The sequence below is a fragment of the Bos indicus x Bos taurus genome, chromosome 10 (genome assembly GCF_003369695.1).
Source record: "Bos indicus x Bos taurus breed Angus x Brahman F1 hybrid chromosome 10, Bos_hybrid_MaternalHap_v2.0, whole genome shotgun sequence".
Taxonomy (NCBI): Eukaryota; Metazoa; Chordata; class Mammalia; order Artiodactyla; family Bovidae; genus Bos; species Bos indicus x Bos taurus.
The window spans coordinates 66,273,545-66,294,928 of record NC_040085.1 but is presented as its reverse complement, the minus strand read 5'-3'; the positions used below and the strand labels follow the sequence as shown (position 1 = coordinate 66,294,928).

Sequence of the window (21,384 nt, the reverse complement as noted above, 5' to 3'; positions counted from 1 at the left end):
GATTTTACAATGTTGTGTTAGCTTCAGGTGTACAGCAAAGTGATTCAGTTAAACATAATATATATACATATATTCATTCTTTTTCAGATTCTTTTGTCTTATGGGTTATCACAGAATATTGAGTAGCAATCCCTAGGTTATATAATAGGCCCTTGTTGGTTATCTATCTTACATATAGCAGCGTGTGTGCACTGAATCTGCTTAAGTGCCTAGAGCCTATGCCCTGCAGCGAAAAGCCACTGCAATGAGAAGCCACGCTTCTGCTCTCTGCATCTAGAGAAAAGGCGGCATGCAGCAACGAAAGACCCAGCACAACCAAATGTAAGTACTTCAATAAAAATAGACACAAATTTTTTTAAAGGGAAAAGGAACAAAGAACATGGACAATGAAATTCATGAAATAATGCAAGTGGCCAATAAATATATGGAGCAATGATAAATCTAACTAGCCATTAAAAATAAATTTGCTTTTCACACATTACTTTAATAAAGATCAAAAATTCATAACTATTGGCAAAGGAGTAAAAATATATACTTCTCATAGGTAGGAGAGCAAAGTGGTACTTTTTTGAAAGATATGCACCATATACATTAATTTTAAACGATGACTTCCATTAAAATCATGTTGTATATTCATCCTTTGAAGTGCTCCTCTGTTCCAGTTGTGTTTTTAAATACATTACATTTAAATACATTTAAATACATAAAAGACAAAATTAAGAGGACCAAGCCACCTGCTAAAGATAAATTTTTGCAATACAAAGCACCTGAGGAAGCTGAAACTGTGAGTCTCCCAGGCTCAAGTAACAGAGATGCACAGAAGGCTACATCCCATAAGGACAATAACAGAAACTATAAATGCCCCCGTGCAAGGCTGGGGCAGAAACCAGGCTCACGGAAACAAAGGCCCCAGGTGGAGGGGCTCCTTGCCTGTAAAAGGAGCAGGGGAAAGCTACTTACTAATCATTGCATGGAAATTTAGTTTACATGTAGTTACATGTTCCTTCAACAGAAGAATAGACCTTCTTTTGCTTTGTGTTTCTTGGAGACATAAGCCTGATTCTGATGTTATCAAGAATCAAGGGAACCAACCCTCTAATATAAGACATGGTTTCAGGTTGGAACATGCAAAACACACTTAGGTAAGGGTGAAAAGAAAGAAAACAAACAAACAAACAAATCCCACTTAACATGAAACCAAAACACACCAGGACAACTAAACTAAGACGGACAGCCCACAAACACCAACAATTGTAGGAATTCAACCTAGAAGAAAAAGTAGCAATCAGAAAATAAAATGTGCACATTTAGTATCCTTCCAAAGCTAAAATACAAACAAAAACAATAGACATGAAGGGGGAAAAAAGATAAAAAACAGCCAGAAACCAAACCAGAATAGGTGGCAGTGAGTGAGAGCAAGCAAGAACCTGAACATGAGAAAGTATTCACTGAGAAATAAAAACAACCAAGGTCACATAAATCAGCTGAGCAAAGTCAAAGTGTAATTAGTAAATTGGAAAATGTACCTAGGAATTACCTAGAAAATAACACAGAAATTAAGGAGAATTAGGAAAAAGCAGTATGTAAAGATATAAAAGCTAATAAATTTTCTAGAACTGAAGAAAGATGAGTCTTCAGATCAATAATTTATTTAAAAGAATACCTACAGATAACACAACATACACACACCTAGGAATATCATGGGAATGTGTTCAGAATATCAAGTATGGTAAAACAAACAACAAATACTAACATCTACATCATACTTGAAATATGCAGGGCTCCAAATGCTTTCTATGAACGTAATCATCATGACAGTCCCTGTGATAGATACTACTTCATTACCTCTGTTGAGAACTTGCCCAAGGTCACCGAGTAAATAATGGTGACAGGATATGGAAAAGGAATATTTTTTTAAATTACCAGAGGAAAACATTACATACAAAGGCGTAACAATTAGGTAGAGACCAGACTTTCAGAGTTCCAAGTTTGCCAAATTTCGTAATACAATGAAATAATATCTTGAGGGTGCTGATAGGAAAGGGGGAAACTATTAATCAAGAATTTTTATTTGAAAAAAAAAAATGTGTAAAATATACTCTCAGACAAAACCTAAGGACATTTACAAGCCATACTCTGTTGCTAAAAAAATTACCAGAGGATACACTTCAGCAAGAAGAAAGGTAAATCCTTTAAATACAAGGAACAGTAAGTACAAAATCTAGTAAAATACACCCCATAGATTGTAGCTTGCCAGGCTTCTCTGTTCCTGGAATTCTCCAGGCCAGAATTCTGGAGTGGGTAGCTGTTCCCTTCTCCAGGGGATCTTCCTAACTCAGGGATCGAACCCAGGTCTCCCACATTGCAGGTGAATTCTTTACAGTCTGAGCCACCAAGGAAGCCCTATAAATAAGGAAATGAAATTTATGCTACAAAAGGGGAAATAGAATTGTAGGGAATTATACACATGATGGAGTGAATGTTTGGTGTTTAATCAAATATAAGCTCATAAAAAAGTCAAACATACAATGAAACAAGTTGTCATGAGTAGGAATTAACATAGCATATATAACTCCCTTAGTGTTGTAGGAAAAATGGGGTGTGAGAGGATGGTCATATTCCAGGTCTCGAGTGAGTCTGTGGGACAGGCCACCAAGTGAAGGGTTCTTGGCTTCTCACTGTAAAGAATTCAAGAATGAGCCTGAAATTAGGGTTTATTTAGAAAGACACACACTCCACACACAGAGTACAGGCTGTCCCTGAGGGTCAGAGAGGCAGCCCCAAGGCATGGGGTCCTCTAGGAAAGTGAGAGCGGCTCTGGGAGATACACATTCCACAGACAGAAGGTGGTCGGTTTGAAAAGGTGAGAACTTCCTGCCTCGGGGTATGGGGGTGGCCAGTTTTTATGGGCTGAGTAATTTCATAGGCTAAGAAGTGGAAGGAATATTCTAACTATCTTTGAGAAGTGGCAGATATTTCTAGGAACTGGGGTACCATCCACTGTTTGGCCTTTAAGGGCACCCTCAGAACTATCACCGTGCCTGTAGGTGTGCCATTTAGCACATGCTAATGTATTTCAATGAGTGTGTAAGGAGGCACTAGGTCTCTCGGAGCTGAGTCTTCTGCCTACCCTCTTGGGCCTTCTAGGTTCCAACCAGTGTTTGTGGTATCCTGCTCTTCAGGGTTCTGTCATTCTTTTAATGGTTGTGCCCTGCCCGTTTCCTTCCTGTCTCATAAGGACTTCACATATTAATAATAGAATTAGTGAATTTAAGATACAAAATAACTATATATGAAGTGTTTAATAAGATTAAAAAAAACAGAAAATGAAAAATAAGAAATTTAAAAATTACCAAATTGGTAAAGAATTAAATGCCACTTTTAGAAGTTATAAAGATTGTTTTTTAATTGGTTGGGTATGTAAATTTGGTGCAACCACTATGGAAAACAGTATGATGGTTCCTCAAAAAACGAAAAATAAGAGTTGCCATATGATCCAGCAATCTCAGTCTTGGGCATATACTCAGACAAAACTATAATCTGAAAAGATACATGCACCCCTATGTTCATGACAGTGGAAGTGTTAGCCGCTCAGTCGTGTCCAGCTCTTTGCAACCCCATGGACTATAGCCTGCCAAGCTCCTCTGTCCATGGAACTCTCCAGGCAAGGATATTGGAGTGGGTTGCCATTTCCTTCTCTGGGGAAGGTTGGGGGTGGGGGAGGTTCTTCCGGATACAGGCAACGAACCTGGGTCTCCTGCATTGCAGGCAGACTCTTTACCATCTGAGCCACCAGGGAGCACTATTTACAACAGCAAAGTCAGGGAAACAACCTAAGAGCCCATCAATAGATGAATGGATAAAGAAGATGTGGAATATACATACATGAATATATGAAATGGTATATTACTCAGTCATTAAAAAGAGTGAAATAATGTCATTTGCAGCAACATGGATTGACCCAGAGATTATCACACTAAGTGAAATAACTCAGAAAGACAAATACCATATGATCTCACTTATACATGGAATCTAAAAAATGACACAAGCGCATCTACAAAACAGAAGCTGACTCACAGACACAGAACAGAGTTGTGGCGCCAAGGGGGAGACAGGGTAGGGGAGGGAAGGACTGGGAGATTATAAATCAACTTCAATAGAATTAAAAATAAATCAAAGTAAAAGAACTGTTGACATTAAAAACTCAAAGAATGATTTAAAAAACCGATTATAAAGAAATGCAGTAAATTAGCTCATTAAGTTGAGGAAATGTGAAAATTACATTCACTTCAAAAAACCTACAACCAATGGATGAGAGAAAAGTGAAAAAGAAAACTAAATTCTCCAATGATAATCAGTAGTATAAATATAAATAGTCCTCTAAGAAACTTAAGACTTGGACATTGCAGTGCTCCTGGAAACTCTGGAACTATTAACTAATCTCTCTGTTCATGTCAACTACCTGTAACATAGGAGTTGTAGAGTTCCCTAGACCCTATTATCAACATTTATTCCACTGAGAGGATCAGAAGACATCAGTAAAATAATGGTACCTTATACTATACAGTAAGGCTTAATCTCATTCAACAAATGCTCTTCTGGTATCTCATATTTTCTAAATATACTTAAACAATAGCAATCTAAATTTTCACATCTTCCTTTAAAGATAGAAGTTTCGTACATGGTACATCAGTTTGCAGTTCACAGGTCAAGGTCTTTAGAATATTACTCCAATCTTGCTCAAGACTAAAAATATTTTCACAGGTATCTCTGGTTAAATATTCTTGTAATAAAGCTCAATTTATAGACTAGTAGTTAAATCAACAAGTACTCTTAAGTTTCTCCTTCTACAGTATAAATAATCTATAAAACAGTCATATATTACATATACAGTAATTCTTTGTAAATAAAAGAATACTTGCTATTAAAGCAAATTATATGCAGTCATTTTGTAAACTTGGTTTCCAATATTAAAATCATTCACATAAATCAGATAACACATTTTATCTGTTAAATAAGAAATCTCAACTGTTATAAAGAAAACATATTTAACTTATATGCAGAGTACATCATGAGAAATGCTGGGCTGGAAGAAGTACAAGCTGGAATCAAGATTGACAGGAGAAATATCAATGACCTCAGATATGCAGATGACACCACCCTTATGGCGGAAAGTGAAGAGGAACTTTAAAAAGCCTCTTGATGAAAGTGAAAGAGGAGAATGAAAAAGTTGGCTTAAAACTCAACATTCAGAAAACTAAGATCATGGCATCTGGTCCCATCACTTCATGGCAAATAGATGGGGAAACAGTGGAAACAGTGTCAGACTTTATTTTTTGGGGTTCCAAAATCATTGCAGATGGTGATTGCAGCCATGAAATCAAAAGACGCTTACTCCTTGGAAGGAAAGTTATAACCAACCTAAACAGCATATTGAAAAGCAGAGACATTACTTTGCCAACAAAGGTCCGTCTAGTCAAGGCTATGGTTTTTCCAGTGATCATATATGGATGTGAGAGTTGGACTGTGAAGAAAGCTGAGCGCCGAAGATGATGCTTTTGAACTGTGGTGTTGGAGAAGACTCTTGCGAGTCCCTTGGACTGCAAGGAGATCCAACCAGTCCATTCTAAAGGAGATCAGTCCTGGGTGTGTTCATTGGAAGGACTGATGTTGAAGCTGAAACTCCAATACTTTGGCCACATGATGCGAAGAGCGGACTCACTTGAAAAGACCCTGATGCTGGGAAAGATTGAGGGTAGGAGGAGAAGTGGATGACAGAGGATGAGATGGTTGGATGGCATCACTGACTTGATGGACATGAGTTTGGGTAAACTCTGAGAATTGGTGATGGCCAGGGAGGCCTGGTGTGCTGCGATTCATGGGTCGCAAAGAGTCGGACACGACTGAGCGACTGAACTGAACTGAACTTACTGAACTTATCTTCATCAGCTGTTTCTTAAAAAAATGTATATATAAAACATTATAAGCATATTTCTGATAAGGATTTTATGCTTTATTATAAGCATGTTTCTGATATAGGATTTTAAACATATCAGCCAAGTGGTCAAACACAGGTACTAACAGTTCCTATTAGTTTGTGTTCCCTTCCCCCCAAAATTTCCTGCTTCATTACAGGATTTTACTGACTTTAAAGCTATTATGTGGGAGTCCAGATCTTTGGGAGGACTGAGTACCCCTAAAATCTCATTAACAATTCTAATTCAACCAGAAGGTCTGCTCTATCAAATCAAGTAAGATTTTCTTTGGCAGCAGCAATTTCTCAATTAGTGCCATTCTCTGGCTAATTCTAGAACTCTGAAGCAGCCCAATAAGGGAGCACTCACAATAGAATTCTGCTCCTTCAATCCAGAAAGCCCAGGGGCACAGTGAGATTTTTATTCTCTGTGGGATTTCTCTAAAGAATAATTCCAAGGTGATAGGAATTTCCCAGTCTGCACAGGTTCAAACTTGAGGATCTTTGAACAATCCAAAAAAAACCTATGACTATGGTTCAAGTTGAACATTTCTACGAAGTTGTGGAAAGAAAATAAGGGCATCATACTTCATCAAAAAATGGATTCATCATTTGTGTTTCACAGACATATGACTAAAATTCAAAATTTAGAACTGAAAATTTCCTATACTTTTCACTTTTCTTATCTTTTAATATAACATTTTTACCTTCTGTTTCTTCCCTCTAGATCTTACTCTCTTCTAAGCAACCTCCAATTTTTTTATTCTTCTGCCCACAAATTCAATCTCCTTGAAAATTTTATACCATTTCTATTCTTGCTCTTTGTCCCTCCCAAGCCTGAGCATCTATCTGTTTTCCCTTTCTTGCTTTTAATTCTTCCTCATTCTTGTGTTTATGACAGAGTAAGAAGGCAGGGTACAGGCAAGCCAGCTGCAAAGGAAAATATTTCAATGAATTCATGCAAGTCTGAGTTTATGAGGTAAGAGAGAAATGGCTATTAGATCAACATATTAGGGAAGCTAAGGGGCTACTGAGCAACCCACAGTGAAAAGCACTTCTGGAGGTGAGGACCATGTATTCCCTGAAGTTACTAGTGAAGAGTCTGATTTTTGGTTTACATTTGGATAGTGTTTACAATTATTGAATAATTTGTCCTGGTCATAGAAGGAGGAAACAGTCATTATTTAAGCTATAAAAGGAGGTTAAATTATTTCTAGCTGGCTATCTCATGAGATATACAAGATGTTTATCAAGGCTAGAAATCACTGATCAAAAAGTTATCTGGATCCCATTTATATGAAATATCTAAACCTACAGGGACAGAAAGGGGATGAGTGGTTGATAAAGGCTGGGGGAGAAGAGGATAGGGAGTGACTCTTAACGAAAACCAAGGTTTCTTTTGGGTGTGATGAAAATGTTCTAAAATTAAACTGTGGTAATGGTTGCACAATTCTGTCAATACACTGAAAACTACAGAGTGGTAAACTTCATATGGGTGAGTTTTATGTTATTTTAGTTACATCTTAATAAAGCCATTTAAAAAGACTACTATGATTTTTTACCATATGATCATCAAGAGATGCAGAAAAAAACTTTTGACAAAATTCAACACCCATTTATGATAAAAACTCTCCAGAAAGTAGGCATAGAGGGGACATACTTCAACATAATAAAGGCCATATATGACAAACCCACAATAAACACCATTCTAAATTGTGAAAAACTGAAAGCATTTCCTCTAAGATCAGGAACAACACAAGGATATCCACTCTCGCCATTAGTATTCAACATAGTTTTGGAAGTCCTAGCCATGGCAATCAGAGAAAAGAAATGAAAGGAATCCAAATCGCAAAAGTAGTAGTAAAACTGTCACTGTTTGCACATGGTATGATACAATACACAGAAAATCCTAAAGATGCCACCAGAAAACCACTAGAGCTCATTAGTGAATTTGGTAAAGTTGTAGCACACAAAATTAACCCACAGAAATCTTCTACATTCCTATATATACTAACAATGAAAGATTAGGAAGAGAAATCTCGTGACTTCCCTGGTGGTATACTGGGTAAGAATCTGCCTGCCAAAGCAGAGGACATGGGTTCGACCCTGGTCCAGGAAGATTCCACATGACGTGGATCAACTAAGCCTGTGTGCCACAAGTACTGAGCTTGCACTCTAGAACCCGTAAGTCGCCACTCCTGAACCGCAAACCATAACTACTGAGCCTGTGTGCCGCAACTACTGAAGCCCGTGTGCCTAGAGCCCTTGTCCCACAACAAAAGCCTTCACAATGAGAAACCCGCACACTGCAACTAGAGAAAGCCTGTGAGCAGCAACAAAGACCCAGCTCAACCAAAAACAGAATAAATAAATTTAAAGAAAAGATTTTAAAAAAGAAAAATTAAGGAAACAATCCCATTTATCACTATAACAAAAAGAATAAAATACCAAGGAATAAACCTACAAGGAAGCAAAAGTCCTAGGAAACTATAAGATACGGATGAATGAAATAAAAAACACAAACAGATGAAGAAATATACCATGTTCTTGGACTAAAAGACTCAATACTGTGAAAATGACTATACTACCCAAAGCAAACTACAGATTCAGTGCTGCTGCTGCTGCTGCTGCTGTTAAATCGCTTCAGTCGTGTCCGACTCTGTGCGACCCAATGGACGGCAGCCCACCAGGCAGCCTACTAGGCTCCTCCATCCACGGGATTTTCCAGGCAAGAGTACTGGAGTGGGGTGCCACTGCCTTCTCCCCCTTATCACCATAAACAAAAATAAATTCAAAATGAATGAAAGACCAAATGTAAGGCTATAAACTATAAAACTCTTAGAGGAAAACATAGAACACTTTGACATAAATCAAAGCAAGATCTTTTTGGACTCACCTCCTAGAGTAATGAAAATACAAAAATAAATGGGACCTAATTAAACAAATGCTTTTGCACAGCAAAAAGGATCATAAGCAAGATGAAAAGACAACCCTCAGAATGGGAGAAAATATTTGCAAATGAAGCAATGGACAAAAGATTAATCTCCAAAATATACAAACAGCTCATGTAGCTCAATACCGAAAAACAAACTCAGTCCAAAAAGCTGGGTGGAAGATCTATATAGACATTTCTCCAAAGATGACATACAGATGGCCAACAAACACATGAAAAGATGCTCAATATCACTAACTATTGTTGTTGTTTAGTTGCGGCGTCATGTCCAACTCTTTGTGACCCCAAGGACTGCAGCGCATCAGGCCTCCCTGTCCCTCACCATCTCCTGAAGTCTTCCCAAGTTCATGTCCATTTTCATCAGTGATGCCATCCGGTCATCTCATCCTCTGATGCCCCCTTCTCCTCCTCCTCTTCACTAAGTATCAGAGCAAAACAAATCAAAACAACAAATGAGGTACCACTTCACATTGGTCAGAATGGCCATCATTAAAGAGTCTACAAACAAACACTGGAGAGGGTGTGGAGAGAAGGGAAACTCCTACACAGCTGGTAGGAATGTAAATTGGTACAACTACTATGGAGAACAGTATGGAGGTTTCTCTAAAAACTAAAAACAGAACTACCATATGACCTCACAATCCCACTCCTGGGCATATACCTAAAGAAAACCACAATTCAGAAAGTTACGTGCACACCGATGTTCACTGCAGCACTATTTACAATAGCCAGGACATAGAAGCAACCTAAAAATCTCTCAACAGAGGAATGGATAAAGACATAGGCGGGTGGGAGACTGGACCTGACATACACACACTGCTATGTATAAGACAGATAACTCATGAGAACCTACTGTATAGCACAGTGCGCTGTGGTGACCTAAATGGAAAGGAAATCCAAAGAAGAGGGGATATATGCATACATATAGCTGCTTCACTTTGCTGTACAGCAGAAGCTAAACATAGCATTGTAAAGCAACTTATACTATTGTAAAGTAATTAGCCTCCAATTAAAATAAATAAATTTTAAAAAATTAAAGAGAAAAATATAATTATAAAAAAATTTAAAAGAATTACTATGATTTTATATGGCTTTCTATTTATTTTATTTTGTATAAAAAGGTTTAAAAAGATGACATTATTTGTAGCAACATGAAAAAGACTATATTAAATTTTTTTCAGATTAAAAAAGTTATCTGAAAGTTTCTCAGCTGTTCAGTATCTCTTCATCTTACAGCTTCAATATTTACTTCACTCTTTCAACTAAATAATTACTTAACCTCTGTCAATAAACTAAATTTCACCCAAATGAATTCTAATACAAAATATTATTAATTGAGTTAAATATACACTAATTTAAAAGTCCAAATTAAAATCTTAAAAATTAAATTTCAAAAAGCAAATCAAAGTTGACTAATCAAACCAATGAAAACAAGTCAGATAAAGCTCTTATGCTAAATAGTATTTCCATAAAGCTCATGACACAAGTCATTTAGTACCCAAATTACAGTCAGTTTACACAGATATTAGCAGCAGTTTCAATTTCACAAAGTGTGAGACAGAGCTTGCCACTTCTGATGTTTCCTTCATGTTTCATGATTTTTTAATTTATCACCACCTTCCAGACATGCTATGATGTGAATCACACTCTCCATAAGATACTCTTCTTACACTTCTACAAAGCTATGTAGAAATTACTATACAATTTTTTAAAGTAAACTTTAGAAGTACACAATTGCCTGAAGAATACCTAAGCTTAATTAATCAGTGACTTAGAGGATTTAGTGACTATAAAATTAGATACTGAGCTATTTCTACTAAACATTATAGTATAAGCAAAATATTAAATGATTTAGATGGCATAGAGCTATTTAGTTTTTAAAGTTTCCTAAGACTGTTCTGGTATTCACAATCTCAATTTGCCTCATCTGTTAACCATTTTAAATTTCTCAGTTTTGGGTAACTTGTCTAGATATTCAGAAGTGGATTCAATTCCCAGTTTGCTGTTTTTTAATCCTTGCATGTTTGAAGATTCACACACTGGCCCAGAAAACAATAGCTGACTTCCTCAGCCAGTTCAGTACTTTTTCAAAGGAAACATGTCTCTTTTGTTCATAGGTATCAATATTTAGCATTACATAGTGACATCTGATTAATATATGACATCATTATCATGACTTCTCCCTTGTCAACAGCACTAGAAACTGTTTTCTGTCAAGGAAAAGGTATTCTCATAGAAGTTGACCTATAAACAAATTGTATCCTACCATTTCCGTTGTTATTCTACAGAATGCATAGTTCTAATTTACCAGTCAAAAACTTGATTTTCAGATTACTGTTCACTAATGACTTTTAAAAGTTTCTGAACATCATTAGATACACATTCATTACTAAAATGCCACATGAGATATGCTGAAGGAGATAAGAGAAAAGATGTAGTTTTGACTAGAAGCTACAGCCTATACATTCTCTTTCCCTGGGTTGTTATTCATTTGCTCATTCAACATTCATGTATGGGTTTTTTTTTTTTTTAAAAGACTTTTTAAAAAAGACTTTTCTATGTGAGAAGCAAAGTGTAAGGAGATTTAAACTCAAAGGATTAATTTCCGGGAGCCAAGTGTGATTTCAGACAAAAATATCTTGAACTTAGTCTGGGAGTTTTACAGTATAAAATGAATAATCCCATTTGCATTTAAAGAGATCCTTATTCTACTGACTGTAGTACACCAGTACAAGATCACTCTAGATGGCTGACTGGCTGTTAAAGTACTTGCTAACAGTATCAGGAAGTATTTATACAGACAGAGAAAATGAAGATGACATATATGGAATAACAGAATTAAATTATGGGTTGACCACAAAACACAAGCTGCCACTTCTAAGATCTGCCTCTTGATGTCCAAAACAGCCTTAAAGACTCCTGGCAAAGATAATACTCTACTGCTTTATGAAAAGCAGTAGAAAAGTAAAAAGTAAAAAGCAGTAGCTTTATGAAAAGTGAAAATTCTGTTACTATCTATTTATATTCTGAAGCATGACAGAATACTGCAAAAATGTTTTCCAACAGTCTGGTTAAGTTTTGCAATTCTGTTTGTAAAACTAAACACACAAAAACATATATACATTGCCACTCCATGCTTAGCCTCGTTGTTAATATTTTCATTACTAAATTTTGTTAACAAAATAAGCAAGCTGCATCTCAAACAGCTGTTGTTGTTGTTGAGTCGCTAAGTCATGTCTGACTCTTTTGTGACCCCATGGACTGTGACCTGCCAGGCTCCTCTGTCCCTGCAACTTCCCTGGCAAGAATACTGGAGTGGGTTGCCATTTCCTTCTCTAGGGGATCTTCCTGACCCAGGGATTGAACCCACATCTCCTGCTTGGCAGGTGGATTCATCACCACTGAGCAACCTGGGAAACCTGCATCTCAAATAGACATGCCAAATATGACACAATTTTCTACCACTCATAATCAAAGACAAGGAGCAATGCTAAAAAGCCAAGACATTCAAAGTTGGTAATGAACTATGGTCTTATTCTCTGAGGGAGTACAACAGTTCCTATATAGCATATTTTAATATAAAATAATTAAGCCACATACAGCATGACTCAAAACAAAACAAACAAAAAACCTATTTATCTACATCCCTGCCTGACAAGAGTATTATCACAGATGAACACAAAGCACCAGGCTAAATTTAAACTGGATTATCTGTGACCTATACTGTCTCATAGTCTGCTATATTTCTGGCTCATATTCAATTTTCTTTGTCCTGTGGGTAGGCATGGCAACCTACTCCAGTATTCTTGCCTGGAGAATCCCATGGACAGAGCAGCCTGGCGGGCTATAGTTCACAGGGTCGCAAAGACACGGCTGCAGCGACTGAGCACACACACACGTTCATCAGAAAATGAGCAGGGAGACTACAAAGAATAAATAATCATATACTGAGCGCATATTTAAAACAAATGAAACCTGATCCTTGTTTTCAAGGAATTTACCTTTAATAAACCTTATTACGAAATGTTCTATTTATAGTATAATATCTATTATGAGCCCTTGTGTTTAAGACTATCTTCTTAAACTAAGAATTTAATTTGAATAAAGGGCTGATGAAATCATTTATGTCAGTGGGTGTCACAGAAGTGAGCATGAATTAAATAAGCCATAAGACAAAATTATGTATGACTTGTAGTACTAGTTGTATTATAGCTTTAACTTACAAGTGCTTTTTATATAAAAAATTAAATAGTTGTTTTTGATGAAAAGTTCTAAAGGAAGCTGACATGACATGTGATACTGTCGTTTTCAACTCTAGTTTATACTTACACCTCAGACTGTAACTCACAAGATTCACTCTTGTGAATTCACAATTGTCTAAAGTTATTTTCACCAGGAAGCAATGAAACTGCAGTGACACACATATATAATTACTTGAAAAGTCCAAGGACATGTATTTGGCTTCTGTTATTAGCTGTGAAAATTAACCTTTGTCTTAACTTCCTCACCTGTTGATACAAGTAGTAATAGTACAATATCTATCTCATATAGACAGTTATAAAAGATTTAATGAGCTAGTACTTCAAAATGTCTATGATAATAACTGGCATATAAGTGGTCAGTAACATTAGCTCTCATTGTTACAAGCTAATGTCAAAGCCAGAAAAAGTTAAGAGGCACACAAAGAATCAAATTCGTGATTCTGGTCTCGTTAGTATCATGCTCCAATTAATGGATCTAAGCAATCACAGACTCCTTATATACAATTATCCACTCAAAAAATTCAATAAAGAAAACTGTACTATTTTCTAAATTCTAGAAACAGTTAACAATTTGATAAAGCTTAAGTTTAGCTTAGAGATTTATACGAATACAGACTATTCATATATTAGCCATTTGTTTAAAAGTTAAAAGTCACAAGTTGATAGTTATTTCCATTTTTACTTATTTAAAAAATATTTTATTTAATTAAAAAATTTTTTTGCTGTACTGGGTCTTCATTGCTTCGGGCTTTTTCTAGTTACTTTTTGCACTGTGCAGGCTTCATTCACTGCAGGGGCTTCTCTTGTCACGAAGCACGAGCTCTGGGCATTCAGGCTCGGTAGCTGCGGCATGTGAACTCAGCAGCTGCAGCCCATGGGCTCTACAGCTTGGGCTCAGTAACCGTGGCACATGGGCTTAGTTGCCCGGCAGCATGTGGGATCTTCTTGAACCCATGTCTCCTGCATTGGTAGGAGGATTCTTAACTACTGGACCACCAGGGAAGTTCCTATCTCCCTTTTTAAACTGATAACATTGTCTAGTTGCTGTGATTCCACAATTCCTTTCTGTTTAAAAGAATGCCTGATTATAATAATTGCAAATATAACTCTGGAAAGGGATGAATGGGATGGCTATGAGTCCTATTTAAACCTCAAAGCCAAAACACAGGAAGGTAAGATGAAATCCTTAGATTCAGAGTCAACATAATTTTCTACACTAACATAACAACTCGACACCGTTCAGATTTGCACAATCTTCATGCAGTTAAAAATGTAGGTTTCGGGAGTTCCCTGGTGGTCCAGTGGTTAGGACTTGTCTTTTTCACTGCCAGGGCCCAGGTTTAATCCCTGGCTGGGGAACTAAGATCCTGCAAGCCAAGTAATGTGGCAGGAAAAATATATATATATATATATATAAGCTCAACCAAAATAATATTTAAAAAGAGAGTGAGAACAGAGTCAGAAATATCTGCCACCAGAAAGCCTGTAACTTCTTCTACCTCTGCTACAGCAATCACACCCACCTCCAGGTAGATTTTGCCTAATAAAAAATACCTGAATGTCCACTATCCACAGGCCCTGTGCCAGGCTTTGGATACAGTAAAGATATTGTATTTTTCCCTTCTGAATTTTATAAGTAAATTGAGCACACAATTATAATTAAAACACAAATACTTCACAGTAAAGTATATGATTAAAGCTGTACAAATAATAGATGATACTATGGAAGTACAAAGAGAAGAGAAATGAAACATTCTGGAGATCAGGAAAGGTTTTGTGGGGGAGAAAATACTAGAAATGAGCTTTGATAAAGAAGAAAACAAAAGCTGGTGAAGGAGGGATAAGAATTCTGAACTATCAATTAGCATGAGCAAAGCTCCACTGAGAGGGAGAAAGTACAGGGTGTGGCCCAGAGATGGCAAGGGTGCCAGTTTGGTTGAAATAGATCCGTCCTGAGGTCCAACTATGGAAAGTGTCAAAGCCAAACCAAGAATTCTAAACTTAATTCTAGAGGCAAAAGGAAGTTACTAAATATAGAGCAGAGAAATAATGTGATGAAAATAGTATTTTAGGAAAAATTTCGTGATGCTTTAATGAATGGAGGAGAGAGATGCCGTACAAGATGTTAACAGGAAAGACAAGTTTTGAAGTATTAAACATGGTTTGGGTATGAATTAATAAGACCTGAACTGTTCCAATACAATTTTTCAATCTTAAATAACCCAGGACCCACATACAAAGCCTAAATGCCTTTTTTGAAGACTATTTTTTTTGTTTCATAAGAAGAACTGAGTTACTTAGAATAATCTATGTCTCTCACTCTCTTTTGCATCTTTTCTGTAGTAATACTCCTCTTGCCCATTTCTAATCATGAACCGTTTCCTTTTTAAAACTCCAACCCATGTCCTCCGTCATTTACTGATCATTCTTGTCTGAACATTCACCTTTGCTTTATTACTTACTCTTTATTCTCTATTTAACCATCAAATCCCACCTAATCATTAACCTAATTTATCTCCAGCTTCATATAGTCAAATAAATCTACTCATACGCAACTTTCTTTTCTATTATCTCTTAATTTTTAGTGTACTCATATACGAAGTCTATATGCCCACAACATTTACAACCTCTTCTAAAGCCTCCACTCAATCTCCTAGTTTGTCTTTCAGGCTCACTGCTAAAGCTATGCTCAAAGACCACCCTCTCATACTCCCATTCCCTCATACATATACCCACTCATACTAAGTTTCTATTCCCCTAAGAATCTCTAGATTTCATATACTCAATAATAGCAGCTACCACTTATTTCTTCACAGTAGAAAACATGTCATGTGCTTTACACGATCATCTCATTTAATCTTCGAGATTACCTAATGACAGAGCTTCCCTGGTAGTCCAGTGGTTAAGAATCTTCCTGACAATGCAGGCGACATGGATTCAGTTCCTGGTCTGGGAAGATCACACATGCTGCAGACACACTACTAAGTCGTGCGCCACAACTACTGAGTCACCATGTACTGCAATTACTGAAGCCCATGTGCCTAAAGCCCATGCTCAGCAACACCGAAGCCACCACAAAGAGAAGCTGGAGCACAGAAACGAGAGTAGCCCCCGCTCACCGCAACTACAGAATGCCAGCGGACAACAGTGAAGACTCAGCGCAGTGAAACAAAGATTACCTAATGAAAAAGGTTTTTCCATTTGACTTGGACAGATGAAGAAAACTGAGGCTTAGAAAAATCAAGTAGCTTGCTGAAGATCACCCCACTAGTAAGTTTCACCATGTTCTCTAGAGCCTTCAATATAGCTCCACTGACTGTATGCACTCAGAAACATTTCCCCAAGTCCTTCATTACAGGTGATCAACTATTTGACAATTAATATTGATTCCATTTCTTAGTCTGAACAATGATAGTTGAACACATAAAACTGTTTATCTCTGTTGACTTTGAAACTTTGGGAATGAGAAAATGATCTTAACTTCTTAAATTTCTATGGAATGTTTTAAAAGGGACTCTCACACTGGAAGACTTATACTACATAAATTTGTAAGGTTCCTTTTAATTCTAGGAATGTGTATCAGAAGCATAACATTCAGCTTTTCAAATTTTGATTCCTAGGAACAACAAGGATAATCTAACTGGGAAAAGTCTGCTCAGGAGTTTTGTATTTACAGATCTGATTCTGGCACATTACTTACACTCTCTAATCCTACATTTCTTCATCTGCAACACAGAGATAACATCATATGCTTTAGATGGTTGTGGTGAAAATTAAAGCCTCATGCAAATAAATGGTCAATAAATTACAGATTTTATTATTCACTTTCCTATGTATCTAGACGTAGTTTGGTTTCATAGGATTTTAATTCAAATCATATCAGACATGAAAAAAGCCTAGTGACTTTCAATCCATATCCTAAATATGAATACTACATAAACTAAGAAAATGGAGTCCAGATAAACATATTAAGAAATATAAAAACTGAAACTCCCTTCTTTATCATTTACTCAACAAATGTTTAAAACATCTCTTAATTTATAAACACAGTATCAACAATCCGTGAACACACATTAACATTCATTATCTTTCCCTCAGTTTTCTACAAAAATTCTAAAAACTCTTATCACATTTCAGATAAAGGTATACAGAAGCTCTTAATTACTTTCTCTAGCTCCTTCTACCTACCTCAGCAAAAGAAAAGTTAGGTAAAGATACACAGATAGCTAGGACATCCAAAAGTCAAAATCATCAAGAAATATATTCTAGAGATTCATAATAAAATATAAAATTATTACTTGTGCATAAGAGCAAATTAGGCATTGGAAAGAACAAAAGAAAGAATATAGGTAATCAAACTTGTGATTTTGATATTCAGTTCAGTTCAGTTGCTAAGTCTTGTCCATCTGTTCGCAACCCCATGGACTGCAGCATACCTGGCTTCCCTGTCTATCACCAACTCCTGGAGCTTGCTCAAACTCATGTCCATTGAGTCAGTGATGCCATCCAACCATCTAATCCTCTGTCATCCCCTTCTCCTTCTGATACAGTTTAACCCAAATTACTTTCATATAACACTAGTTAATAATCCCAAGTCAGAAAATTTCCTGGCTAACAGTGAAATAGAAAATGAAGCAATTCAATCTTTAAAAGTTTGTCACCAACATATGAGATGGAAGACAGAACATATTCTGGAATAAAGTTACTAACCAAGGTACAGGAAGGCACAAACTTTTACCTAGTTGCTTCACAATACCTTTTCCTTCCCCTAAGGTCCATATATTTCACAGGGCCACACCTTGTTTTATCTTCTATTTGACTCTTACAGGACTCCACTTGCACAAATATTCTGAAAGGGATGCCTCCTTCCTCTGATTGGGTAAGGATGGAAAGTAGTCAAGAGGACCACTCAGAGTCAGGTGCCCAAGTGTCATTCAGGGGATCATCAAAATATCACCTTACAATTAGTTATTTAATTGTATCTACATGATCACCAACTCACATCTTAAGAGATTAATCCAGCACTCAGGCATGAGCATTTCAGGGATAACAAGCTCCCTATGGACATATGTCAGTCTTTAGTTTCAAATTTTCAAACAAATAAGCATTTGCAGTTAAACCAGAATCAGCTACACATGCTATTAGCCATTCTAATAAAGTCTAAGTGCTATGTGAACAAATTCAAAGACTGTATAGGTTTTTTACTAACTGCTTAGCAATATTTACCATGTGAAAATACACTGTACTATAGATTTCTTTGAAAAAACTGCATATTAGAGAACAAATTTTCAAATGAAGGTTTATTAACGAGTCAAGATAAGCAAGACCTAGCTTGAACTGACAGGAAAACCTGCACAATGTGTTCTTAAAATGCCCTTCACATCAAATTACCAAGGGTCCTGTGCTTGTTCAAACCTGTAGGCTCAACCATCCTTTGTCTCTTGTGGAATCTCCATCCGCCTTCCTCCCAAGAGCTTTTCTAGACTTCTCACTCCCAACAGAAAAATCAGCAAAGGCCACCCATAGGAATATCTTTCCTAAATAATAATCACTGACTTAAAATTCTTTCAAGAAAGACACAACCCTGAAAGAAAATCAGTGTCAGAATGCTGAAACATCTAAGTGCCTGGCACATAACAGGCATTGAGTCAAAGCCTATTAAATACACAATGTTGAGAATAAGAAACATTCGATAATCTACCCCTTTGGCTTTGCTGATGTTTGGAACACAACCACGACCAAACAATTCTTGTCTCCTAGAGCAGTGTTTCTTTCAACAGTTTATACTGTACTTATAAACATCAATTTTGTTCTTCAAACTAAAATATAAACCACTTTTATATGTTAACACACACACACATCACATAAAAAGAAATTCTGATGACTCAAGTATTCGACCATTCTATTTCTCAAATATATACTGAAGTTTACCAGTCTTAATATACCTCTCCCATAAAATAATTACTTCACTGATGTGAAAAATATCTAGTGATATCTAATCAAAAATGTCTTAACTTCTATGTGCAGTTCATTATAGTTTCCAAAATGTAGTATAGCTGTACCTTGCAGGTTAAAAGTAATCATCACTTTATGATTGAATGTTTAACAGATACTTTTGAGTTACACGTAAGAACAGACCTAAAACATCAAACAAGAAATGTTACTTTGTGCTTCAAATTGTCAAAAGAAACAAAATCAATCAATAAAATCAAAAGAAACAAAATACACTTAACAAAACACGGAGTGGGGTGGGTCACTATTGCCCTAGTCAGTTTCCTAATCTCTAAAGAGTTACAGAACCACAGACTTTGGAAAAGGCCCAATATGTAAAAAGATAAAAACATTAAAGTGAAATTGTCCGAGTTAAAGAGCAGGTGGGGAGCACTCCCTGCTGAACTCCTGAGAGTTCTGGAACTCCTAAGGCTCAGAAGAGCACTGTTAAAAATCTGATTCTGTTCAGAGTTCTTTGCACCTAAAAAGTGGTTGCGTTTAAAACCCCAACGTGCAAGCCTGAAAAGATTAAACCTTTTCCTCGGAAAAACTTTTTTAAAATTTCTAATTTCCTTTAGTAATGTCAAAATCATCTACTCCGGGAAAACAAAAACCACCTCCCATGGATTTTTACATCTCCCATACTCTTCCAGTCACTTCTTAAGATGCATTCGGCTTATTACTCCAACCAGAAGAAAATTTAGAGTTGGGAGTGGGGCGGTGGGCGAATAGACTTCCTGGCTTGCACAACTTAAGTATGACCTTTGTGGATTTTTAGAGCACCGCGGTACTTGGGGGGGGGGGGGGGGGGCGGGAAACAAACCTCAGGTGATGAGATTTTCAAAACATATCTAAAACTGCGGTTGGCAGAGGCTCTCCACAGCCAGCTGTCCTTCAAGAAAATACTTAACATGTACAAGCAGAGCAGAACCACACCTCAACTAAACTCTAGCATCAGGAACTTTTATACGGTTAAAAAGAGAAATCAGTTCGATTTACTTCAATGGATTTGTTCGATGCCTAAATAATGAATGAACTGGAGGCATCACTGACTTGAGTTCTGAAAGAACCTCACTCTCAGCACGGTCTCCATAAAAACCTGAAGCAAATTCCCCCAAATTTAGTGTTTCGAAGCCAAGTCCGGTCCGAAGGAAGCCTCTCCCCGCTTCTATCTCTCGGCCTCGCTCCAAGGGTTGGAGCCCAGGCGGGTGGAGGGGCCGGACGCCCCCTCCCCGCTCGGGAAAAGTTCCGCCGGCTGCTCTCGGGACAGGCCGGGCCGCGGGCCTCGTCCGCGTCGCCGCTACTAACATCGAGCCGGGCCTGTGCGGCCGGAGGGTCGCGACCCCTCCCCCGGCCGCCGCCACAAACGCCCCGCCCCCGCCTCCCCGCCACCGCCTCCCCGCCACCGCCCTCGCGGAGCGTTAACCCCTCGCCGCCCGCCGCCGGGCTCCGGGGAGGAGGCCGGGCCAGGGGGTGGAGTTGTCGCGTCTCCTCCCGGGAGCGCCCGGGCAGACGCCCGGCTTGTTTACAGGCCCCAGGCCCCAGGCCTGGCCACCGCCGCGCAGGCCCACGCCGCCCTCCCTCCCGCCCGCCGTCGGCCCGAGCGTCGCGCTTACCCGGAGCAGCCGCGGACGGGCAAGTCCCTGGTCCGCCGAGGCGGCGGCGGCGACGGCGGCCGGGGAGGGGGCAGGAGGGGGGTCACCGCGGCGGCGGCCGGCCAGGTCAGGCCGGGGAGGGGGCGGAGGAGGGGAGGAGCCGGGCTGCGTCCGGGCCCCCGGCTCTCGGCGCCCTCGCGGCTCAGATCATCCGGGCGTTGGAGCGGGAGGCGGAGAGCGGGTCCGGGAGGAGGAAGAGCCGAAGAGTCATAGCTTTCGCGCCCCACCTGCCTGGCGCCCCCCACCCCCCCTCCCCAACCACCGGTTCCCGAGCTGCAGCCGCCGGAGCACCCGAAGCTGCAAGCCGGGCGGGCGCCGAGACCACAGCTCCCTCCCTCCCGCGCGCGCTCCCGCCCCTAGCGCCGCCACCGCCGCCGCCGCCGCCTCGAGCGCGTCCCCGCGCAGGCGCGCTCTCGACGGCGCCGTGCTGCCCTTCCCCCACGCCTCCGACTGCCCCGCCCCGCCCCACCCCTCCCCGTCGGCTCAGCCCTCGCTACAGATGCGGCGCGGTGGAGCAGCTGGAGAGACCCGGATGTCGTTGGGCAGGAA

The 21,384-nt window shown here is 38.8% G+C and overlaps 1 protein-coding gene and 1 non-coding gene across 3 annotated transcripts in view; one reads left to right on the top strand and one right to left on the bottom strand.

Moving 5' to 3' along the window:
- The window catches only part of PPM1A (protein phosphatase, Mg2+/Mn2+ dependent 1A), a 40,452-nt gene extending 19,289 nt beyond the window's left edge, over nt 1-21,163 (bottom strand). The window contains exon 1 of one of the 2 annotated variants that reach the window (XM_027554248.1): nt 20,797-21,163. The gene's annotated coding sequence lies outside the window, so the exon portion shown is untranslated. Of the gene's footprint in view, nt 1-20,003; nt 20,029-20,796 lie in introns of those variants that run through there. The other variant, XM_027554249.1, reaches the window with a different exon arrangement.
- Nucleotides 14,477-14,548, top strand: TRNAE-UUC. The gene has a single exon. It is a non-coding gene; the product is annotated as a tRNA-Glu (tRNA).
- Nucleotides 21,164-21,384: the final 221 nt, after the last annotated feature.